The sequence below is a fragment of the Stylophora pistillata genome, chromosome 7 (assembly GCF_964205215.1).
Source record: "Stylophora pistillata chromosome 7, jaStyPist1.2, whole genome shotgun sequence".
Classification (NCBI taxonomy): Eukaryota; Metazoa; Cnidaria; class Anthozoa; order Scleractinia; family Pocilloporidae; genus Stylophora; species Stylophora pistillata.
The window spans coordinates 15,229,816-15,245,497 of NC_142525.1; the positions used below are offsets into that span (position 1 = coordinate 15,229,816).

A 15,682-nucleotide genomic window follows, 5' to 3' on the forward strand; every position below is an offset into this window, starting at 1 on the left:
ACTAACCCGTTTTGTGATTTTAAAACTCAATTTTGCGCTTAAATTATCGAAAAACGTCACGAGAAGAATTATTTTTAAGAAATATCGTGGAAAACGCCAGTATTCATATATTTCTTTTATTCGTGCAATTTTGAAAGGCAACCGTCAGCCGCGTCAGGCTGTTAAATACATTGAGAATGAAGCATTCATCACTCGCTAAAAATATTCAAAACACAGCAAACAGTCTCTGAAGAAACATTTTTTTTCTTATTTTCCCCTGTACATCAAGATAATGTCTAAGAAAAACGCACTCGCAACTCTTGCTGTCTTTTCCTTGGATTCAAATGGCTATTACTGAAACAACATCAACACGTCGGGTATAACACCGTGAAGTACGTGCTGGAATGCTGTCGATAAGGAAACAATCAAGCTTAAAGTTTTGTCAACCCATGCAAACAGATGAAGGACTTACACGTTTTTAACCTTTTCAAAGTAAAAAGGTTCCTAAAATATCGAGCATTATCGCGTTTGAGAATTACTCCTTAGGGAATATCTTATCAAACACCTTTTTAACTCTATGATTTTTGAGAAGGAACTGGCGAAAGGAGTCGATGAACTTTACGCGCTGTTTCAAAATTGTCCTGGGAGGGGGGGAAGGGTGGTTATTGAACTGGTTAATGAGATGCTATTTGAGAGTTTGTTTCCATCTTGCAACTCATAAACAGTTTATATATCTGTTGTCTCAAGGTCACTAGGTGTAGAACTCGACGTTTCGACTGCTTACTGCAAGTCTTCTTCAAGCGATGGGGTCGACTGGTTGCGGTACAGCATTACGTATCATGGAGATCTGTTGTGATTGGTGCATTTCGATCCGGCTATTGCCCGAACGGCCCTGGTGGCCAAAATGATTAAACGGCTACTAGTGGCCAAAATGGCCAAAGGTCCACGTTTGAACCACTATACTATGAAAAGGTAGCATATCATCTCTGTTAACCTATGCTCTCTAAGTAGATATATGGTGATACAGTGTTGTGGTTTATGAGGGAGAAAACTAACCAAATCATTCTTCTATTTACTTTTTATTTACATTTTTTTTTGCAGAGCTATTTGGGTCGTGGCTATTGAGAACTATGTACAAGCACGAACTGCCCAAGCAGTCGTTGTTCAACTGATATCTTTTTGAAAACCTAAAATGCAAGGAGTCGTGGAAGTTCTAGAGGGACCAGTAATTCATATGCTGTTACAGGCGATCTTTTTCCCCCGACTATTTTCCCAAATGCCGTAGCCCAAAAGTAATCCATAATAACGAGCAAGGATGTTAGTACATTGCATTTCAAAGAATGCATTCCTTTATATGCAGGTTTGTATTTGTGATGACTATGTGATTTATGCAAACCTGGCGTAGCGTCAAAGTACGATCATGATAAACCTTTGATTAGTTGATGGGAACGATCCCTTAGCAGTAGTGCTAAAAAATATCCCAACTATCTTGCATTTTTTGACCCAGCACAAGGAAAAGTAGTGTGGAAACAATGCTTTCACAGCAACATCCGAAATGGTTTTGTCTGAAAAATCTCAGTGTATGCCGACTGTAACTTTTGTTTTGTACATTTTGATAGTTTGCATGTTATCCAGTAACCTTTAACCTTAACAAATAGTAAGTCTTTCACCCGTGCTTTCCAAAGTCAAAAAGGTGAAAATTGGTACGTTTATTAACATTCAAGTAATCCTACAAATGAATTTACTGTTAGAAATGATTCAGATCAGACTTAATTCCTGACTAGCCACCAGGTGGAGATCCTGAACATTGTTGCCATCATTTAAGAGCATAAATGCAACACGACCAACTTAAAGTCTTTTTCCATCTGGAATCATGAACTACACACTGTGATGAGATCAAATGAAAACAAAGCAGAAAGCAAGTGTAGTAGAAAGAACAATTAAGGCTGAAAAAGCCGCAGTCATCTCAAAGTTTCCTGTAAGCTTTGTCAATCAAAGTTGAATACAGAAGGTAATTATTGTGAGCTTTAAGCTGTTCACTGTTTGAGCTTATCCTGGTTTCTACAGGGTGAAGCGATTGGGAGTTTACTCCCCCTGACGGAACTCTAGATCTTGGCATCTTACCCTTTACCTCCCATGAGTGACCAAGACAGAATTTCTCCTTACATTATTAATACAATATCAAGTAGAGAAGTGATGGAAAAAGAGAAAAATAACAATCAAGGGACAATAGTTGATCCAATACAAGTTCTCTGAACCAACATCATAAGAATTGCATGTAATTACGGAGTGAATGAGATCTTGAGAGGGAAAGGGACGTTCACCAAGCCTTGATTATTCGTAACTTTAGACTTATCTTGAAACAGAAGAGCTTCCTAGTAAAGGTGAGTTAGAAGGTTACGATTCAAAAACCGTGATATCAGAACATATTTATCTCAGTTTTTAACCTTTTCTTGAGCTGAGTGTAGCATAGAGTCTGTAATGTTTACGTGAAAGTCAACAATTATCAACTATGTTGCAGAAAAATTAAAAGCATAGCCCGCAAGGTGCTCGTCCAGCAGCACCAATGAAAACAGTTTAACAAAACCAAAGAGAGGCTGCCAGCAGATTGGCTTTCAACAGGCAATCTCGGTGATATCTGAAGCCAATTATTTGGGTGTGAAACTGAAACGCTTTCCGCTTGACACCATTTCTTTGTTTATTACTCCAATCGATTAAAATTTCTATCAGAAAATTTTGAATAATGATATAATGTTGCTTTCCCTGTATGTCCTCAAGATATCAACTGATAGATGAATAAAGAAAACGTTAAAAAAATTAAGTCAGTTTAGGTTAAGTTTTCGAGACAAATAGCAAATTACAAAAAATAAATATCAAAATGTACTGAGACAGTTATGCAGGATATAAGATGACGATATGAAATAGTTACAGTGTAGAGATGTTAAGACCGAAGCAAAAATAAATGAGGTAGTACAAAATGTTTAAGAGGCACTACAGTAGATGACCAAGAACGACAAAACACCCGAAAGATCAAAGATCGAATTAACTGAGGCAGTGTTGACCCGTAATCCTCTTGAAGGATTAGAGCCTTGTCATCGATCTGGAATGTACCCCGTAGACGTGCTTGTTCTTTAGTGGTTGTCGTTTATGGCAAATATTTCTCCAAAGCTGCTAAACGGTATATGGAACAACTCATAAATATAGAATACTGCATGGAAAGTGCGCGCGTACGGTGTTTACACACGAGTTGTGGCGTATCAGAAATCGAACAAGTGAGCGAAGCGAACGAGTGAGATTTCTGATACAAAACAACGAGTGTGTAAACACCGTACAAAGCAGTTTCCATGTGGTATTATGTTTGTTATATGAATACTGAGATTGAACACCCTCCTTAAATTATGACAAGCTTTATTTAAACAAATGTGGTCGAACAACAATCACTGAAAGAAAGCAGCTTCGTAAACAGGGAAAGAGCTCAAATAAAATCCAAACGTCATGAATACAAAAGTTATGAATCGTGGATAACGAAACGCTTTTCGTTCATGGCTTTCGCCGAGACAGGAACTTTCAATATTAACGATGGAAGAAATGCGAATAAAAGCTATTTGCAAAGCGATGGCTTGTGCTGTGTACAAAATGAGGTGTGTAAAATCCAAAAGTTATGAATCCAAAAGTTATGAATCATGGATAACGAAACGCTTTTCAGTCATGGCTTTCGCCGAGACAGGAACTTTCAATATTAACGATAGAAGAAATGCGAATAAAAACTATTTGCAAAGCGATGGCTTGTGCGGTGTACGAAACGGCATACGGTATTTCGTGGACTGGACTGGACTGGACTGGACTGGACTAGTAAAACGCGGACTAGTAAAGCGCGGACTAGTAAAACGCAGACTAGTAAAACGCGGACGAGTAGAACGCGGACTAGTAAAACGCAGACTAGCAAAACGCGGACTAGTAAAACGCGGACTAGTAAAACGCGGACTAGTAGAACGCGGACTAGTAAAACGCAGACTAGTAAAACGCAGACTAGTAAAACGCAGACTAGTAAAACGCGGACTAGTAAAACGCGGACTAGTAAAACGCTGACTAGTAAAACGCGGACTAGTAAAACGCGGACTAGTAAAACGCGGACTAGTAAAACGCGGACTAGTAAAACGTGGACTAGTAAAACGCGGACTAGTAAAACGCGGACTAGTAAAACGCCGACTAGTAAAACGCGGACTAGTAAAACGCCGACTAGTAAAACGCGGACTAGTAAAACGCGGACTAGTAAAACGTGGACTAGTAAAACGCGGACTAGTAAAACGTGGACTAGTAAAACGCGGACTAGTAAAACGCTGACTAGTAAAACGCGGACTAGTAAAACGCGGACTAGTAAAACGCTGACTAGTGAAACGCGGACCAACAACAACGACAACAAAAAACAATTTCATACGAAGGCGATCACAAGACTTAATGGCGAGCCAATTCAGTGAGTGACAATCCCTGTTTGACCTTTAAGCTACAAATGGGTTTGACATGCGCCAGATACAAACGATTTTATAAGTTTAGGCTAACAAAGAAAGCATTTTATTCAGCAGCAGTTCAAAATCTTAAAATACACTTTCGTCGTAAATTCCTCATTTGGAAACTAGATTTTTCTCTTATATTAAAAATTGTTTATTTCGTCGTAAATTTCACGGCAGAAACGCAGGAATTGGATGAATAAAAGTCGCATTAAATCTCCTTGTGTCTAGATAGAAAGAGTCTCATTGACTTCAGCTTTTCGGTGAAAGAAACACCGATTTACACACGCCATTACAGAAAACAAACAAGCAGACTGACAACTCTAAAACACCTATCTGCATTCACTTACAATTTGACTTTCTGTGACATTTTAAAACGGAACAGAGGTAAATCTTCGAAGATTAATCGTTGTTGGAAATAAAAAATACTTTCCGTACGATCTCTGATTTTCTCTTTACGAGAAAATCGTCGCATGATCAGTTAACTCGTGTGTGTTTGTCACACCAGTACTGCTGTTTCTTCAAAAGTGTATGCTTCTTTCCTCTTTAATTGACAGGTGTCACATCGGGACAGTTACTTTTCAAAAAAATTTGTTTGAAAATTTGTTCGGAAGCCTTTTAACTACCTTTACAAATAAAAATGTTTCGGCGACAGCTTTCTCTTTAATTTGAATAACATTTGTTTTCTTTATAACTCACTCGCTATCAAATTGTTAAGTTCAAGGAGGATATTCCCGTAATTAAAATCGTAATTGTAGCTCTAAATCATTCAGGTTCTTCAAATTAAAGAGAAAACTTAAGGCGATTTCTTGATTGCTTCAGTTTACCCAAACAGCATACTGAAAAGGTTCTACGGTCGTCACGAGAGTCATTATCAATTTGATTACGAAAGGTATAACACTGGGGAATAAGTACTGGACTGCTAATTTGAAACCACAAAACGATCAAGCCATGATTTGAAAGGCGTATGCGTTTGTTCTTTTTAAAATTGAATTTTGCTGTCAAATTATCAAGCAACATATTATTCAGAATTATTCTTTGAAGAACATTTTGTGAAATGTCAATCGTCAGACCCTTTTTTTTATCCTATGGCTCTAAGTGGGAGGGGTGAACGCATCAGATTATTTCACTTCTTGTTTACATTCAGACCAAAGTATCCATCGCATGCCAAAAATACACCTAAAAGAACAAACCACTTCTTGAAATAAGCACTCAATTTAGTTTTCCCTAGGCCAATGAGAATGCGTGTGAGAAGCCGACTTCATTGCCAAATGGCTATCGTTGAATATTATATCATAAGGTACCGTATTTGTTCGGATAAGAGCCCGGGCGCATATTCCAACTTTCAGATAAAAGTGAGAGGCGCTTTTTGGAAGGAGGGCGTTTAATCGAGGGGGAGGAGGCGCTTACTGTATTAGGCTCTTGTACTGATTCCACTGTAGTCGAAGCTTTAAAACCTATAAATGAAGTGGCAATAGAAACAAGTTTTCTTTTTATCCTAACTAACTAAGAAAGTGAGGGAGGGGGGCGCTTATTCGAAAAGGGCGCCTGTTTGAAATTATGACCTAGGCGGTGGGCGCCTATTCGGTGGAGGGTGCCCATAAGAGCGTGAATGCTTATGCAAGGAAATATAGAAAAACACTGAAGAGTACGTGCCGGAATGCTACCGTGAAACATCAAATTAGACAAGTTATATGATCCGGGTACTAAAGGTCAACCAAGACGTTTATGCAACGAGATGAAAACACTTCTGCGTTTTTAATCCTTTCCAAAATTCAATTTTCTCGTTAAAATATGGAATAATCTCGTGTTGAAACTTTCTCTTTGAGAAATATCCTGTAAAAAAACGGCAGTTTTCAGACAATTTTTTTGTTCGTGCAAATTTGAGAGAAAATCGTGAGGAGCAACAGGTTGTTCATTTCTTAGAGGGTCTCTAAGGGGTTAACCTTTAGCTTTCAAATTGCTAAGAAATTCAGCTGTTAGGCGAACAAATGGAAAACTTTTAACCGTAAGACGTAAGAAAGGTTTATGGTAAGAATTTTTCCCGTCTACAATGTGTCATTTTGTGTCATTTTGGATTAACCGTAGTCGTAAAATGGCCAAAATTTTAAACGTCATCCGTAAAAGCCAACACCCCACTGAGAGCCTCTTCTTTTTTACATTCAGACTGAAGCATTCCCAAAAATACTCACAAAACACGATAAATCGCCAGCGAAAGAATTCTTTTTTCTGATTTCTTCCTGCGCAATAAGACAAAGTCTTAGAAAAACGTGACCCCCTCTTATTTTTGTATTTCCCTTACTAACAAATGGCTAATGTGAAATAATTCCATGGCATTATTCTGGAATGCCATCATGCTGGAATGCGGTCATGAAACTATATGATAGACAAGCTGTGATCTTCGTACTTAAGGTCAAGCTAAGCCATGCAAATAGATGAAAAATATATGTTTTTTTCTCTTTTAAAATAATTTTTTTCTGTCAGATATCTAGCAACATCTTGTTGAGAACTGCTCTTTGAGGAATACCTCGTAAAACGCTGGTTGTCTGACACTTTTGCATCTTTTATTTTGAGGGGAATGGCAGTTTTAGCAGTTGTGATTATGTCTAAGGAGCCAAATTAGGTGCTTTATCCTTCTTACGAGTCGTAAACAGCACGTCCATGACATGCGCAGTTCTGATCCCACGAATAGTGGGAAAGGTGTCGTTTGGAGTCTCGTTAGACATCAAGAAGACATTGGCGTGCCAGAAATAACGTTTGGAAAACACACGTAAGGAAAATTATTTTAAGAAATAGCTGGAAACCAGTAGCTTACAATTTGGAAACACACACGCACAAAAAAAAATCTCAGTTTTAAGTTTTCTCAAGCTTTCAGTAGTTGGCCGACTCCACCCACAATTACATTGCCACGGTTAAGGAGGGCTGATTTGGCAAGTAAAAAATTGTTTCCTTTTAAAATTGTTGACTTTTGGGTTTCAAAGACTCGTCAGCGCAAAAATGGCTGGACGAAGTAAGCAATCGTAGTAAACTCATTTGCATCTCAGTGTGTTGATATTTCCATATTAATCTATTTTCAGGTTTGATCCTTCATGTCTATCAAGTTGACCGACAAATACAACTTGGACAAGGAGTTCGCAAAATTCAGACAAGAACCTGAAAAAGAATGGTGATGAATTCTTAAAAGCCAATGTAACCTCAGGAGCTTGGATCTTCTACACTTATGCAAACTTCAATGACAAAGAAGCAGGTAGTAAGTCATCTAACTACAAGGTTGTCCAACCTGGAGCTGATGTAGACATCTCAGCTGTGAATGGTTCCATGTTCCTCCTTCCGGACCAAGTGGAAGGAATCCTTTTGTTCGAGGCAGCAAGGTAACGAGAGTACATAAATTTTTCAATAATCAAAAGCTCCCACTCTATGTGAAAAAATGCCCTCCACTCTGTCTTACGATTGCCATTTGAAAACAGGGAGAAACCACCTTTGACCCCGATTAGTAGCAGTCGGTTCTAAATGAATAATGTGGCATCATACTTGTGTGTAATTATTTTCTTTCATTTTCTTAATTATGAATATGGATTTTTAGGAATTCTGGCTTGAAGTAATTGGCCCTGTGTAGTGAACTCAGGTCTGGAATCATCATTTCAAAAAGTAGCTAGTTTCTGATGAATAATCTTTAAATCGCTCGGACGGAAGATAGGGGACAAATCGGATAGCTTGTTCCCACACGGTTATTGTATCAAGTAGCACCAACTAATACTGAAGGGATCACAAACAGGTCATACATCATGCGGACAGTATTTAAAGTGACGGGCGAAAAAAAAAAACAATCAGATTATTGTTAGCGTCACGGAGGTCAGACATCTGGTGTAAAACTGATTATTTTGTTTCTATTCCCCTGCCATTCCCTTCGATTGCAAACTAATGTTTCGTGGCAACGTAAAGCACGTTTCTCCAAATGACGTCATAGCTCTGGTTCGCCCCAGATCTCCCTTCCCAGTTCCTGAAGGAATATCTAGACGATTTCAAAAATTCATGTCATCGGAAAGTTTCAACCAAATCCAAACATTTTCGTAAAAGGTACTCCCGAAAACGAGCTTCATTGTTTGCGAGAGAAAATATCTTAGAGACTAGATGATGGTATAAAATTAGTTTCTGATGAAAGTTGCTTCTCCCTTTATCTGAGTGTCATTCTTTTCACAATTTCGTGCAGTGGTTTGAAGAAAGTTGCCCAGATGTGAACCCGTATTTCCCAAGCGGAAAAGGAGGAGGAGTTTCCTCTGTCATCGTGCTATCAAAAGAACCAGCATTTTGCCATCTTCACCGAAACTAACTACAAGGGTCTGCAACAGCAACTGGATGCAGGTACGGGGTGTAAAGACCCGGACGCCGTGAAATTCTTCAATGACCGACTTCAGAGCTTCCGCAAGAAATGAGATGACCAGTCTGACTCAGCTCTTCGCTTGTATTTCGTAGCATTTGTTTCCTTTTTTTTAGGGCTTTTTTTTATGAGTTTTTTTTGTTTGTTTGTGTGGTTTTTATTTTTGCCTTATTGTTATCTTTTGACTGGTGAAGAGTTTGTTAAACAAAATTTTGTAGAACAAGATTTTTTTAACTCAGCTCGGCACCTTAATTCATTAGAGACGATTGAAATAAAAGAAGCTTACCTCTGAAGGTTGGCAAATTTCTCTTTTTTATAAAGAAACAGCTTTTTTGGGAGAAACCGATTTGATCTCACTCAATGAATGTATGGTGACTTTGAAGGATTGGCCGCATTTCTACTGAGCATAACTTGAAAACAACAAGGCAAATCAACAATGTTTGTCAAAACAAGTTCAGTTATTATGATATCCATTTCAAGTCCCACCTCAGTAGAATGGTTTACATATGTTGAAAACATTACCCCTTACTGTAGTATTTGTCACACAAAGTAATGGACACAAAGTCAGTATAAAACCGCCATTTCGTACTCTGCTCTCGTCAACATAATCAGAAGGCCCAGGGTTCAGTTGCCAGTGCCACGCCTACCTTTACCAACGTTGTGCTGAATATAGGCCAAGTGATAAAGACAAGAAGAGAGGGAGAGGGAGAGATTTAAGACTGTATTGAGAAAAACTTTTTAATCATTAGGAGGGTTTAAAAGGAATACGACCAGAATGTGTCTTCTTCACTATTGTCCAATGGTTCCATTTCAGTGAATTCCAGTCTTATTCAAACAAGCTTGTATTTCAAGACAATAGCGAGTAAGATACTATGCGTGATTAATAAAACTGCGTACGAAAATGTACGAGAGATTCAAAAATTCCAGCTTGTCTATACGTTCAGGTCATCAACGTTTGCATACAATTGCTTGTCATACATTTTCATTTTGATCAGCCTCTACGAAGAAAAAAAGAAACAATGTAATGAGATGAAAAACTGAGTGTGTGCCCTCACGTCAAAATGAAATTACTATTATTTATTATTACTATTTATTATTATCATTTATTATTATTTATTATTATTATTATTAATTAATTAATTATTATTAGTAGTAGTAGTAGCAGGCAGTCGTCGGACCATGTCCATGACTAGCGCAATTGCGACAAACACTTTCTCTCGTGGCTAAAACGCCCAATTCTAGAACGGCAGACACGGCCGCATCCACTGCACACGAAGACACATGCCACTGGAACACACGTTGCTTTGTTCATTGCTGCTCTTCTCTTAGCTCTTCTATGATCGGCTTCAGCTTGCAGTCTTTCCTCTCCTGCCTGGAGTGCCAGACTGCACACAGACCTCCAATCACTCCAATCTGCAGCGTGTAGCTCCCAGTTATCTGTTGGCAGGCCAGTGGCGAGCATATCTCTCTTGCATACGTCCTTGAAACGCAGCTTAGGTCTGCCAATAGGCCTCGAACCGGATTCCAACTCGCCATACAGCAGATCCTTAGGGATTCGCCCATCCTCCATCTGGTACACATTACCGAGCCACCTCAATCTGCGCTTTCTTATCAGGGTGAACATCGAGGGGATATTGGCTCTTGCAAGTACCTTATTGTTAGAGACCTTATCTGTCCATGAGATGGAGAGGATGCGACGAAGACATCTCATATGGAAGATGTTCAAGCGCTTCTCCTGACTAGCGTAGGTAGTCCAAGACTCGCTAGCAAACAATAAAGTGCTCACGATGCAGGCACGATACACAGCAACTTTAGTTTGGGTAGTTAGCTTATTGTTCTCCCAGAGACGGGAAGACAGCTTAGCCATGTTAGTTGCAGCCTTGCCAGATCTCTTTCCAATCTCCACCTCAAGGCACTCGTTATTTGAGGTGGTGGAGCCGAGATAGGTAAACTGTGTGGCGGCTTCCAAGATGTAATCTGTGATCGTTACGGCAGGTGTGGCTGCATTGTCCTGGGACATGACTTTCGTCTTCTTTAGGCTGATTGTAAGTCTGAAGGCCTCACATGCGTCAGAAAACTGATTGAGGAGAAGTTGGAGTTCTTAAGCGCTGTGAGCAACGAGGGCAACATCATCGGCAAAGAGAAGGTCACGGATAGCTACCTTGCGCGCTTTGGTCTTGACTCTAAGGCGTGCAGGGTTGAAGAGTTTACCATTAGAACGAGATCGTATCAGGATGCCCTCTTCAGAGGACTTGAAAGTATGATTCAGTAAAACTGAAAAGAAGCTGTTGAAGAGAGTTGGGGCTAGCACACATCCTTGTTTTACGACGCTGTTTATATTGAATGCCTCAGACCTGTTTCCGTCATACTGCACTGTACCCCGAGACGCATCATGGAATGATTTGATGAAGCTCAGGAGTTTAGGAGGACAGACAAGTAAGGGCAGAATCTTGAAAAGGCCGTCTCTACTAACAAGGTCAAACGCCTTTGTCAAGTCGATGAATGCAATGTAGAGTGGCTGTTGTTGCTCTTTGCAGTTCTCCTGGAGTTGTCTCAAGGAGAAAATCATGTCCGATTAGAGCGGAAACCACACTGGGATTCAGGGTACACCCTTTCAGCGATCTTTTGAAGGCGGTATAATGCTACTCGGGCAAACAGCTTTCCAGCAATGCACAGAAGTGAGATACCACGGTAATTATTGCGATCACTGCGGTCTCCCTTGTTCTTTTATAGGGTTGAGATAATAGAATCCCTCATCTCCTGGGGAACGCATCCCTCTTCCCAGCATTTGCAGAGTAGCTGGTGGAGATTTTCGAGCAACTAGTTTCCACTGCATTTGAAGACTTCAGCCGGGATACAGTCAAGCCCAGGGGCCTTTCCAGGCGATATGTGACTGATTGCCTTTGAGAGATCTTCCTTGGTGGGGGGCCATCTATTTCAAACATGATGGGAAGCCTTTCAATGCAGTCAAGGACGGAGGGTAGGACAGAGCTCGATCTACCATAGAGCTCGCTATAGTATTCCACCCAGCACTTCATCAGTCTTGATTTATCAGTAATGATTTCACCAGTTGATGTTTTGAGTGGTGAGGACTTGGACTCTGTAGGTCCAATCGCCTTCTTGATACCCTAAAACATGCCTCTAGAATTTTCAGCGTCAGCAGCTGACTGGATTTCAGCAAAGAGATTCATCCAAAAGTTGTTAGCACAGATCTTACATTTTTCATCCACGAGAATCTATGGTGCAGCTTCATGCCAAAGAATGGGTTTGTAATACAGAGGTGATGATAGGTGCAAAGCCCCAGAAGGCGTTGACCAATTTCATTGCATTTGCCAACATCAAAGTGACCAAGACAATCAGGCTAGGAGCCTTGATCGTCGCCCACTCTAGCGTTGAAGTCACCGAGTAGAATCAGCACTTCGTTGTTTGGGATGTGGTTGATAGCATCATCCAATTGGCTGTAAAAGGTATCCTTGGCATCGGTACTCGAAGTCAGGGTTGGAGCGTAGACAGAAAGCAAATTGGTGAGACCTAGATCGGTATTGAGTTTTATGTGCATGATGCACTCAGACTTGGTTGAGCCTGGCTCCACCATATGCACTAGCTTGTTGCTGACAGCAAAACCAACTCCATGTACCCTAGGCTCATCTTCATCTCTACCCTGCCAGAAAAATGTGTATTCCTTTTCCGTTAGGCCTCCGAAAACAGCTATGCGCGTTTCCTGTAAAGCAGCGATATCAACTTTGAGCCTAACCAATTCTCTGCTGATGACAGCTGTTTTGCGTGCCCCATCAACGTCGCGTATGTCCTTGGTAAGTCCGGTCAGCATCGTTCGGACGTTCCAACTCCCTGGTGTAAGAGCTGGTCTTCTTCTAATAGATCCTTGATTCTTAGGTGCATAAGTCGCAGCCCACTTGTCAGACTGTTAAGTCCTGCTCACCCCAGCAAGACAGGCGGGCAGTGGCGGGAAAGCACCTTATTGACTGGGGGCTGCCCAGTTTAAGCGAGCGGTAGCTATCCAATGGGGCTAAAAAGCCCCTCCCACTGTCAGGAATGATCCCTGGCGTCTGGCTCTACGCCATTCAAGCCATGACTTAAAACCGGTAACTGCCACTACCCCGTCTGTTTCCATGCCAGGCGAAGCCGCAGGGCATGCTGAAGTTGCCTCTCCATGCGCTTGCCTGGGCAGTTGATATTGAGATACTGGTTTGCCCCAGTCTCAGAATCCCCCTCTCGGTCTTGCTGATAGAGTCCGAAGGAAGGGCAGGGCCAGTACGTTTGGGACCAGGTCGACTGCAGGAGTTGCCAGAAAATGATATAGCGTCAAAAATTCCTTACGGGGCTCCACTCCGGTTTTTCTGTCGGGGTTTGCTCCCTTACCCTTTAGCTATCCCTAGCCACCACAAGGCAGTGGGACCGTAACACTGGTTAAGGGAGGCTAAGGGTGTGCTAACACTTGCCCAAGGTGTCCACCCAGGCTAGTGGAGGGAAGGAAGCGCCTTAATTTTCCTTTTCTAGACCGGCTTATTATTATTATTTATTATTATTATTATTATTATTATTATTATCTAAGCTCATGGCTGTTCTCACCTCTCGAAATATGTAATATCTGGAGATTGCAAAAGCCAGTTGTAAACCATAACTAATCACTTCGAAGAATGTTGGTTACGTAACTAAATGCGAGCCAACCAGTTATGTCTAAATCAGACGACATTAATACCTGCTGAACAGTGGTCTAGCCGTAAAAGTTTGATTTAGAGAGCGTAACTGGCTAGGCTTTAATCCAGCCATTTTGAAAATCAAATTTTTTATTGATTATTACAAGTTTCACCTTGTGTAGGGTCTCCATGTCCTTAAGCTGATTCCTCATTTCGGTGAATGTAGGTCTATCATCCGGGTCATTTTTCCAGCATCTCATCATTATCTTGTACCTGGTATTTATGAAGTGGAACACGTTTAACAAACAAAGAAACAAACATACTAAGAAATAAATGTTTACTCTAAAGAAACTTTTAACTTTGACATGCGGCTGCATACGGTGGCCCACAGGTGCCACTGCTGCACACTGTAAAACAAACACGTTTCTAATTAAAACCTCGCTTTCTCTTTGCAATTGTTCTTGTTTTCCATACAAACGTAAGCCTGTTGCTTAAAAATGAGCCTCCTCTGTAGAAATCCGCTTCCTCTGTAGAAATGAGCCTCTGTAGAAATGAGCCTCCTCCGTATTAATGAGCCTCCTCCGTGGAACAAAGTCTCCTCCGTAAAATGGGCCTCCTCCGTAGAAATGAGCCTCCTCCGTAGAAATGAGCCTCCTCCGTAGAAATGAGCCTCCTCCGTAGAACAAAGCCTCCTCCGTAGAAATGAGGCTCCTCCGTAGAACAAAGCCTCCTCCGTAGAAATGAGCCTCCTCCGTAGAATTGAGCCTCCTCCGTAGAACTGAGCCTCCTCCGTAAAATGAGCCTCCTCCGTAGAAATGAGCCTCCTCCGTAGAACTGAGCCTCCTCCGTGGAAATGAGCCTCCTCCGTAGAAATGAGCCTCCTCCGTAGAAATGAGCCTCCTCCGTAGAAATGAGCCTCCTCCGTAGAAATGAGCTTCCTCCGTGGAAATCAAAGTACTGGTACCTATAGCCCAGGCTTCTCTCTGGTAGCAGTCCGCCATTTTTGATAATGGCGAATTTTTGCAGCTCATGTGGCGAAAGTCTGGGCCAGTATGCCATGGCCAATTTTTGCCCCAAATGTGGCACGAAAGTACACGCAATTCTTTTTCTGTGTTTGAAATGTGATTTCATATTTTATATGAAACCTGAGAAGCGATGTTTGAGTACTACAGCTAAATGAAGTTAGCCTGCTTCATGCAAAAGAGGAATGAAAACAACACAGTTTTTAAGAATTAAATTTTAGTGTAGCTTGATTATATTGTCTTCCCTGAAATATTTTACTTTCTAGTTGGATATTCATGTGTGCTGTCAAGGCCTTATCTTTATTAACTATTCCCAAAATATTACTGGTGGCCTACCTATATTTCACCTGAATCGTTGCAGTATAGACTAGGGTATTACTATAATTAATCCGGGTGGACACGCACCCCATAATCTTGGTGTTGTTTGAATATTAGCAATACTAAGAAATACTGGGGTACTTGTGCTACCAACAAGCTTGGCAATTACAAATAGTTTTGAAACATTATTTTTTTAGAGTTCAATGTGATAGAGAGCTTGGTAATAGAGAAGTATTCCATTTGGGTTATGATTATAAAAAAATCACAGATCTGCTGCACATAGGTCTACCATGTCATCACTATGAGTGTTCGCACTCTTAAAAGGAGACTTCAGGGCTATAATCATGTGAAAAAGAAAATACACGGCGTTGATGAAGACTTGATTAGGAACATCATTTAAACATCATCGTTTATCAGGTTTTGTATAAAATATGAAATCACATTTCAAACACAGAAAGAAAAAAAAAGAAACGATCATTAACCTGCGTGCACTTTCGGGGCAAAAATTGGCCATGGCATACTGGCCCAGACTCTCGCCACATGAGTTGCAAAAATTCGCCATTATCAAAAATGGCGGACTGCTACTAGAGAGAAGCCTGGGCTATAGGTACCAGTACTTTGATTTCCACGCAGGAGGCTCATTTCTACGGAGGAGGCTCAGTTCTTTGTAAGAGGCTCATTTCTATGGAAGAGGCTCATTTCTACGGAGGAGGCTCATTTTTACGGAAGAGGCTCAGTTCCACGGAGGAGGCTCATTTCTACGGAGGAGGCTCATTTCTACGGAGGAGGCTCAGTTCCACGGAGGAGGCTCATTTATAC

At 40.8% G+C, this 15,682-nt stretch overlaps 1 protein-coding gene, 1 long non-coding RNA gene and 1 pseudogene across 3 annotated transcripts in view; 1 reads left to right on the top strand and 2 right to left on the bottom strand.

Moving 5' to 3' along the window:
* LOC111332589 (uncharacterized) overlaps positions 1-15,682 on the bottom strand; it is a 279,730-nt gene that overhangs the window by 36,728 nt on the left and 227,320 nt on the right. The window lies entirely within an intron of this gene.
* Positions 7,577-9,295, top strand: LOC148726798 (uncharacterized; annotated as a pseudogene).
* Positions 9,690-13,891, bottom strand: LOC111332239 (uncharacterized). Its single transcript, XR_015989783.1, has 2 exons — positions 13,697-13,891; positions 9,690-9,863 (listed from the first exon to the last, which is right to left on the bottom strand). It is a non-coding gene; the product is annotated as an uncharacterized LOC111332239 (long non-coding RNA).